This window comes from Lotus japonicus, chromosome 4, assembly GCF_012489685.1.
Source record: "Lotus japonicus ecotype B-129 chromosome 4, LjGifu_v1.2".
Taxonomy (NCBI): Eukaryota; Viridiplantae; Streptophyta; class Magnoliopsida; order Fabales; family Fabaceae; genus Lotus; species Lotus japonicus.
The window spans coordinates 39,272,447-39,280,668 of record NC_080044.1 but is presented as its reverse complement, the minus strand read 5'-3'; positions in this window follow the sequence as shown (position 1 = coordinate 39,280,668).

The following is an 8,222-nucleotide window of genomic DNA, read 5'->3' as shown; positions in this document are numbered from 1 at the left end:
CTTCAATTCCATGCTTCTTGGCTTTCTTTTTCCTTCAGTTTCTGATCAGCAAACCTAACCAACAAGTCAAGGCAAATATCCAGAAGCTCAAAGAGCTCATTAGCACAAGAGGTCCTTCATTAAACAAAAGAAAATCATGCAAATCCTACACTTACTTAGAATGCAAGAAAACTCCCTATAAAACTACAAAATTACCAAAACAAAGCAAAGACTCAAGAAAAGATAAAAATGCATGAGAATGCATGAAACACTACATGAGATTCAACAAAAAGACTCAAAACAAACAATGAAATGACCCTAAAAACACTACTAAAATAGGGTCATCATCAATTAAGTACATTCCTTTTGGAAGAATGCTTTCAGACATTTTCATTGAAAATTGGTTAGTCAAATTCTTGAAGAATTCAAATTGCTTGGATGATCTGACTGTGGCAACTGGAGAAGCCATTAATGCCAAGACCCTCTCCAATATGAAACTTATTGAAAAGGTTATTGTGAAGCCAATCAAGGAATCACTTGACGAGTTGGCTCTAAGACGTATCTACGTCGATGGTTATCCACTATGGTCCAAGGAGGACTCTCCAGAAGCCATTGTGGAGTATCTGAATGGCTTGAAGGATGAAGGCGTTGATGTAGATCCAGAAGTGTTCATCAGGAATCTTCCTGAAACTTCGAACGCTGAGCTTCCCAGGAAAAGGAAATCTGAAATGGAAACTTCTGAAGGTGATCAGAAGGCAAAGAAGAAGAAGACCAAGAAGGACTCTGCCTCAACAGCTCTGGTTCAGAATCCTGCTCCAAGATCTACCAGAGGTTCTGCAAGGCGTGTAAGTAAACCCACCTCTGCATTTGTTTCTTCTGCACTCACGTCAATTGATGAAACTCAACCTCTGCCTCCTCCCTCTTCTATCACAACCTTAATTCCATCTCCTCTTCCCTCTTCACTCTCTTCTTTAACAGTACCCCTATCTACTCAACCCATTCGCACTACCATCACCACCGTAACCACGACCTCCGACCAAAAAATTCCTCAACCTTCCAATCCAGATCTCTTGGATCAAATGCCCCAAGCCTCCACTGCACCAACTCCACCGATCATACATCTCACTTATTCCCGACTCACCCCAAATGAATCTGACCCATCAGAATTCATTCAATCCCATATTGATCCTGTTCCTCTCTCTGTTGCATTTCCAACAGAAATTGTTCCCACAACAACGAACCTTCTGATGTCACCCTCAGAAACTATTCCCCAACCACTTCTAAAGACTTTGTCTTCTCCCAACCTGAAAACCCAGCAACACAATCTGCATCTGATCCACCTATCCCAGATCAGATGATAGTGGCAAATGCTTCTGATCAGTTTCACTCTGAAGCAGAAACCTCTGCTCTAGTTACCTTTGAAGCATCCAACTCCACTCTCAAACGCACCTCTTGCAACCAAGCTCTGATTCCATACAACCCACCTGAACCACACAACCTTCTTGAGTTTCTGAACTGGATGAGTGTTGAAGCAAACACCAGGATCTGCAATCTGTATGTGGCCACTGACTCTTGTCCTAAACTAAGATTGGTAAAAACTTACTGGGAAAGCTTTGAACATTGGTTGAGAATACAACTTGAAGATTTGCTCGCTTATGCTGACTTCGATAAAGATAAAAGAATCAAGAGTACTAAAGCACGGGAAGCCACTCTTCAAGCAAATGCTGAATATCAAGGTCTTCTTAGATTGCGAGAGATAGCTTTGGCTGGCATTCGTTGAAGAGAAGAAGAAGAAGAAGAAAATGTTGTTTTTCAAGTCGCATATGAAGATGAGCTGGCTAAATGGGTTCAAGCCGAGGCTGAATATGAAAATGTTGTCTGTGAAGAAGGCACTCGCTTTACAGCTCTGCTTAAGAAAGGCAAGTCCCCTCAGATGGATTCTAAAGTCGGTGGCTCTGGATCTGCTTCTGCTCAAACCTCTTCTTCTGTTCAGATTGCTCCTCCTGCATCAGCATCACCTGATCTTGCTACTATTGCACAACAACTTGCTAGCTTTCAGACGCAATTTGATAAACAGGCTGTGTTCAACAAGAGTGTGGAAGCAATGTTTGCCGACATTCTGAGGAGGCTTCCAGATCCTAAACCTTAGTCTCTTAGGATTTCTCTCTTTTCCCCCTGTTTTTACTTTTCTTTTCTTAACCTTTTATTATATATATATATCTTGTTGGTTTTCTTTTTTATGTTGGTACTTATTTTATTTATCATCTTTCATTACGGTTTTCATTTTCTGATACTTTACCACATTTTCTAACATCACACATACACACAATGCTTTAAACATAAACTTCTTTTATTCATTGAAATTGTGTTTTACACTTAGAAAGGAGGATTTATCCTCATATCTTGATAACGCTCTAACATTACCGCTAACTGCGTATCTATGGGTCGCCTCTGAAGTATCAGACGCGCCATCTCATCCTTACATTCTTCTTGTCGCTCCTTCGTGTCCTTTGCTCGGAGCTCCAGCTTTGCCTCCCAACCACCAATCATCATGGTGATTTCTGCTTTTGCACGGAAGAGCTCGCCTAGTTCCTCCACGAACTCCAGAAAAATGCGAAGGGATGCATCCAGCACTGGATCCAGCTCCATTCCAAGCAGCTGACATATCAGCTGGCGGATGCAACTCTCTGTTGTGATCCGGTAGTATAGTGCAACGTACATATTTTGCTCGAAGGCTCTTTCCCTCAATTCCTCGAGAGCTCTCTCTATATTTGCCATGTTGATTCTATCTCGCTCTCTGAGTATGCATTCTTAACCCAGGAAACCCTTCTATTTATACTCCAGGAACGGTTGCCAGCATTTATCATTGAAACACCCTCCCAAGACACCTTCCCTTATTTTTCTTCTTCTATTTTTTCTCTGATTATATGTGTATTTATTATCTTTAAATTTTTTTAGCTTAGTCCTTCTAAGGGGGAGTGCTTTGCCCTTCAATGCTAAGTTTTTCACACCCCTGATCTTTTTGCTTATGACAAAAAGGGGGAGTACAATCCACAGTTTTTGATGTGTTATTTTTCTTTTGGAGAATTTGAAATTACATATCGTTATGACTATAGATCTTTCATGAGGCACTAGCAAGGAATACATTTCACTTCTTCTGAAGTGATCATATGCTTTGATTTCCTTAACACTCTGATATACTATGTCATATTATCCATTAAATGGTTGACTCTGATCGATACATCACTCTGATCATTTACTCAGTTTAGCTCAGAATCTAGACTATTCTAACATTTTCATTAAGTCTATATTTTGGGGGAGCTTTGCTCAGAATCAAGCTCATAACTTGGATTCAGAAGGAGTTATATAAACTATATATATTAGGATAAGTTTAACTCTAATACCTTAAACTCTGAGTGTATATTTAGCTTATTGTTTAAGAATTGTTCATCAAAATACTTGGTTTTTTCATCATCAAAAAGGGGGAGATTGTAAGATCAAGATTTGGTCAGGTGGTACAACTCTATGTTTTGATGATAAAAAGTTTATTTATTATGTATGAACAATTATGGTACTCTAACATTGTTTGTTAAGTTGTGGCAAACATGCTCTGACTCTGATTTTAAGACTCAACTTTTATCAGAAGATAAAGACTCAAGAGTAGCCAATGTTACGCTTCTACATTAACTACGTTCTTCTGAACGGTAGAAAACACTTCAGATGATCTGAAGAGGTAAGCTCTGATGTGGACTTTGAAGAATCAGGCGCTGAAACTTTGGAGACCAGATGTTCTGATGAACGGTCCCAAAGCTGAAGGCTTGAGGCTCTGAAGTCCAAGAACAAGCTGACTTTCAAGATCTGAAGCACTTCACTTTCTGAAGACCAGAAGCTCTGTTGAACGGTCCAGAAGCAGAAGTTCTGATGATCTGTGTATCCAAGCTTCACTCTGACTCTGATCGCGTAAGCTTCCAACATGAAGCATCTCCAAAGATCAAGAGTCAACTAGGCTAAGGCACGTCATTGTCATTCGTACAAAAGCAGATGAACCTTTCTAACCGCCTTACCTACGACGCTCAGCCATAGCAGGCTCTAAAAATTCCAAAACTGCCCTCCAACGGACAAATCCATCCAACGGATACACACTCTAAACCTTGAAGTATTTAAAGGCTGAACATAGAAGAAATCAGCTAAGAAACTATTGTGCATACAAGTGATAGCTCCTTTGCAAGTGTACGAAGTTGCTCGTAGTAATAAATTATCGATCCATCAAGGATTGTGATTCAATAATAATTTCTATTAATTCTCTTATTTAGACTTATAAAAGTTAAAACCAATTTCAGATTTTAGAAGTAGTGATGTTGAACGCAATATATAACACATAAAATTAAACAGATTTGAGAATTCAGTTGGGGAAAATAGCACTCGGGTATGTTTCACCTATTTGTCGTATGATTCAATTCTAACAATATTTATACGAACTCAATAAAACCTCTCTTCGGCGATCTAGCCTTTATTCTAGGATGTTGATAACTCACACACCCTAGACTTCCAATTCAAATATTATGTCTGTTTTACGAGCACCTAGACCAGAGAATTAAAGATTAAGTCCTAATTAAACTAGCCAACACAACTAGGTTCTACTCTTGAATCAAGCAGTAGGGAACGCCTAATCGAATCGAATCCTTATTTTCCTAATTCCTAATCAACTTCTGCTCTCATAGAAATTAGCAAGTTTCTTTCGTGCACTCAAGAATAAACAATATAAATTGATTCAATTACGAAGATTGGAAAAGAGAATTCATATAAATAAAGATTCAAATCAAAACATAATTCAAAACGGATTCACAACCCAAGTACTAAAAGAAGTTTAGCCAAGCATGACCATTATCAAGAATTCAAGAGAAAGAAAATAGCACCTAAGACCTCCAGTAGGAACCTTGAAAAAGCTCTCAAAACCCTAAGATGTTTGTGCTCAATTCTCCTCACCAAAAGCTTAAGAAAATAATACTTCTACCAATTAAACTAGGCTACCACCGCTCACTTTTTCTTCTGTTCTGTTTCTTTCCTTTCACGTGACTATGCTTCCACATAAAACAAAAGAAAACCTATCCAATGCCACGTGTCTTCGTGCAATTGGATCAAGGTTAAAGTGGGTTTGATTCTAGTGCATCTCGGACCACACTCTTATGGTGGACCTCTGGTTAGATTGAGCCACATGGCAATGAGAGACGCTGCAACCGTCTGATCTGCTAGGGTGCGTGGAAGCTCCGTGGACCATCAGCTCTGGAGCAGATTTTTTTCCTGATTTTCTCTTTTCTATTTATTCCGAAAATCCTAAATAAAAAAACAAGATAAATCAAAATAAAATAGTAAAAAGATAATAATCCAAAAATAAACAACCTAAACCCTAACTAAATCTATAATTTAAAAAGTACCAATTAATGATAAGATAAAAAACTAATATAATCTACCAAATCATAATAAAAACTCCTAAAATCCTAAATTAATTAAAAATACGAAAATCATATAAAAATACCAAAAAACTAATTAAGACTTAAAAAGTAAATTAAAAATAAAATAAAAGACCCACAAAAATACCCTTATATCCCCGGGTCAACACACCACTATACTCAACGACAGCTTGTCCTCAAGCGTAAACTCAAGTAGCTTGTCCTCAAGCACAGAACTAATCACCCCTAACTCAGACGCCAAATTTTCAGTCCAAAAACACATGGTTCATCACAGCAGTTCATGCAAGTGCTAAGATAAGAAAGTGAACAAACTTTAATAAGTGAGAATTACAAGTAGCAGGGAAACAAAGTTAAGAGTCCTTACACAAATAAGCTCACACATCTCAGCTCATGAACAAACAAGTACAGTGCATCCAACCTGGCTATCTTTCAACTCAAAATCAAATAAGACAACAAAGCAATTAGGAGAGACCTCCAGGTTGTAATGTGGCCAAGGGTGCAATGTAGGTATGGAATTGAAAGAATTGACAACTCAAAGGGCTACCAAATGTTTGCTAAGTGATCTTTTTTGCATGAAGCACACAAGAGCAATTAATTAATCACATTCAGGCTCTCCCTCTTTTTTTTTCATTTGGAACACAATAATGAAGTGATCGGGGAATACATAAAGTGAGATGGCCACCCCCATAACCTTACTCACTTATTTTCTAGTTGTCATTTTCCTTTGTTCCGAAGCACATACCTCAAATTTTCCATTTTTTGTGCATTTTTTTTTGAGAGAAGAGAAGCCTACAATTTGTAAGCTCTTTCAAAATTTTAAGTAACTAAAGATCACTTATCAACCAAACAAATCACCAAAGCAAGGAACCAAGGACATAATAAATAAGGCTCAAAGGGGCCGCTAAGGGAAACATGAAAGAAAAATCGGAAAGTCAACAATAATTCCTACAAGTCTCTCTCTGAATCACAAAACTGCACATATTCAACCGAGATGCAAATCAAGACAGGTTCAAGCAGGTATAAGTATGTCAGAATATTCACTCAACACTCAGAAACAAAAGGGTAAGTGTACTCATAATCAGAATCAAGACAGTGTTTCCAAGCAACTCAACTCAGGTTCCCAAAGCTACCCTGGAGAAGCGTCTATGACGCACCCTAAGAGTGCGATTTTAAACTCGAAACCTGAAACAGATCTGAAACAGAAACATGATGAAAACATGAACAGAAACATATCCAAGAAAATGACTTTATTCATAATTTTTTGATGATACATTACAAAATTTTCGAACATACAAGTACAATGACCCCTAGACCCTAAGTCTTAACCCTAGTACTTGACATATACAAGTACAATGACCCCCATATGGGATACAATCAGGAGGGGAGTCTTCTTCTTCTTCAGGTCCTCTTTCTTGGCTTCTGAGGTCCCCTTCCTTGTCTTCTCCTCCTCGGCATCCCGGATAGATCCAGTGCAGCCACCTGAGCCTGGGTGAGCCTTGATCTTTCCATCACAAAAAGGAGACTCCGGAGGGGCATTTTCTACTGAAGCTTGGACCTATTCTATTTAGCAACTTTGAGAACTTTGAACAAGCAAGGATGAGCAAGGATGGTCACCCCTACATTAGCAACTTTGGCACTCTGAATTTGAAATTTCACTTTCAAAGTACTCAAAGTTGCTAATGTTGGGGATTACATCCACATGACCCCAACCACTCAAAACCCACTAAAAACAAGACATAAGAAAAGCATAGAAGAAAAGGGGAGGAAGAAGAGAGATTTTGTGTGAAAAATGAAGGATTGGGAAGCCTTTTTATAGAGCTGCGGTGACCTAGGTTGTAACGACGCACTTAATGACTTATTTAATGAGTTTTACCGGTTGTTGACTCGTGGTCAATGGCCGGTGCGTTTTTAACGCACTCTCAAAGTGCGTCAACAACGCTCTCTCAGTGTGCGTTTGTGTCGCACTCGGAAAATGAGGTCCAAACTGCGACCATAACACTAGTTAAAGGTGTGTTCGAAAGGGATAATTTCGGGTTTCAGATATTTCCTTCGGTCTAAATAGGGGTGGGGGGTCTGAATAACAATTCCCATAACTTATTTTCAGCAATTTTCACAAACAAAACAGGCATCTAAATTAAGGGTGAAACCGCTTAAGGTATGCAAGTAACAGGGTGCACAACACAAGCATATAAGAGTAAACTGACTCCACAAAACACAAACTAAACTATCATGCAAGACTCAAGTAAAGAGGAAACAAAGAAAACTAAAATAAAATAGTAAGAAGATAAGGGAAAGAACTCCCTCAATCTGAGCTCTGAGGCTCATCATCATATCTTCCAACTCCAATGATCAGACCTTCTCCATCAAAGCTCATCCTAGGAAAACACCTTAAAACAAAAACAAAGAGTAATATCAACCAAAAAGATGCAGAACCAAGTTCATATTTTTTTTTTGTGACATTTCATCAACCACTTGGTGAGCATAATATTTAAGCATATAATTTCAACTCAAAACCTCCCCATCAATCTTAACAGAACTCGAAACAAGTGAGTGGGAGGAGAAAACTTGAAAATAGGAAGAGAAAAACAATGTGATGAAAGATGGAAAGGAAGAATTGAAAAAAATGTGAGAGAAGTACTGAAGGGAGAGAGAGAAATCAGATTTGTTCTGTTGTTTTTTTAAATTGAGTAACGATAAATTTAAGATATGGTGATATTGTTTTTTTTTTAACAAACAAAATCTTTAATTTTTTAACTTTCAAACTTCGTGTTG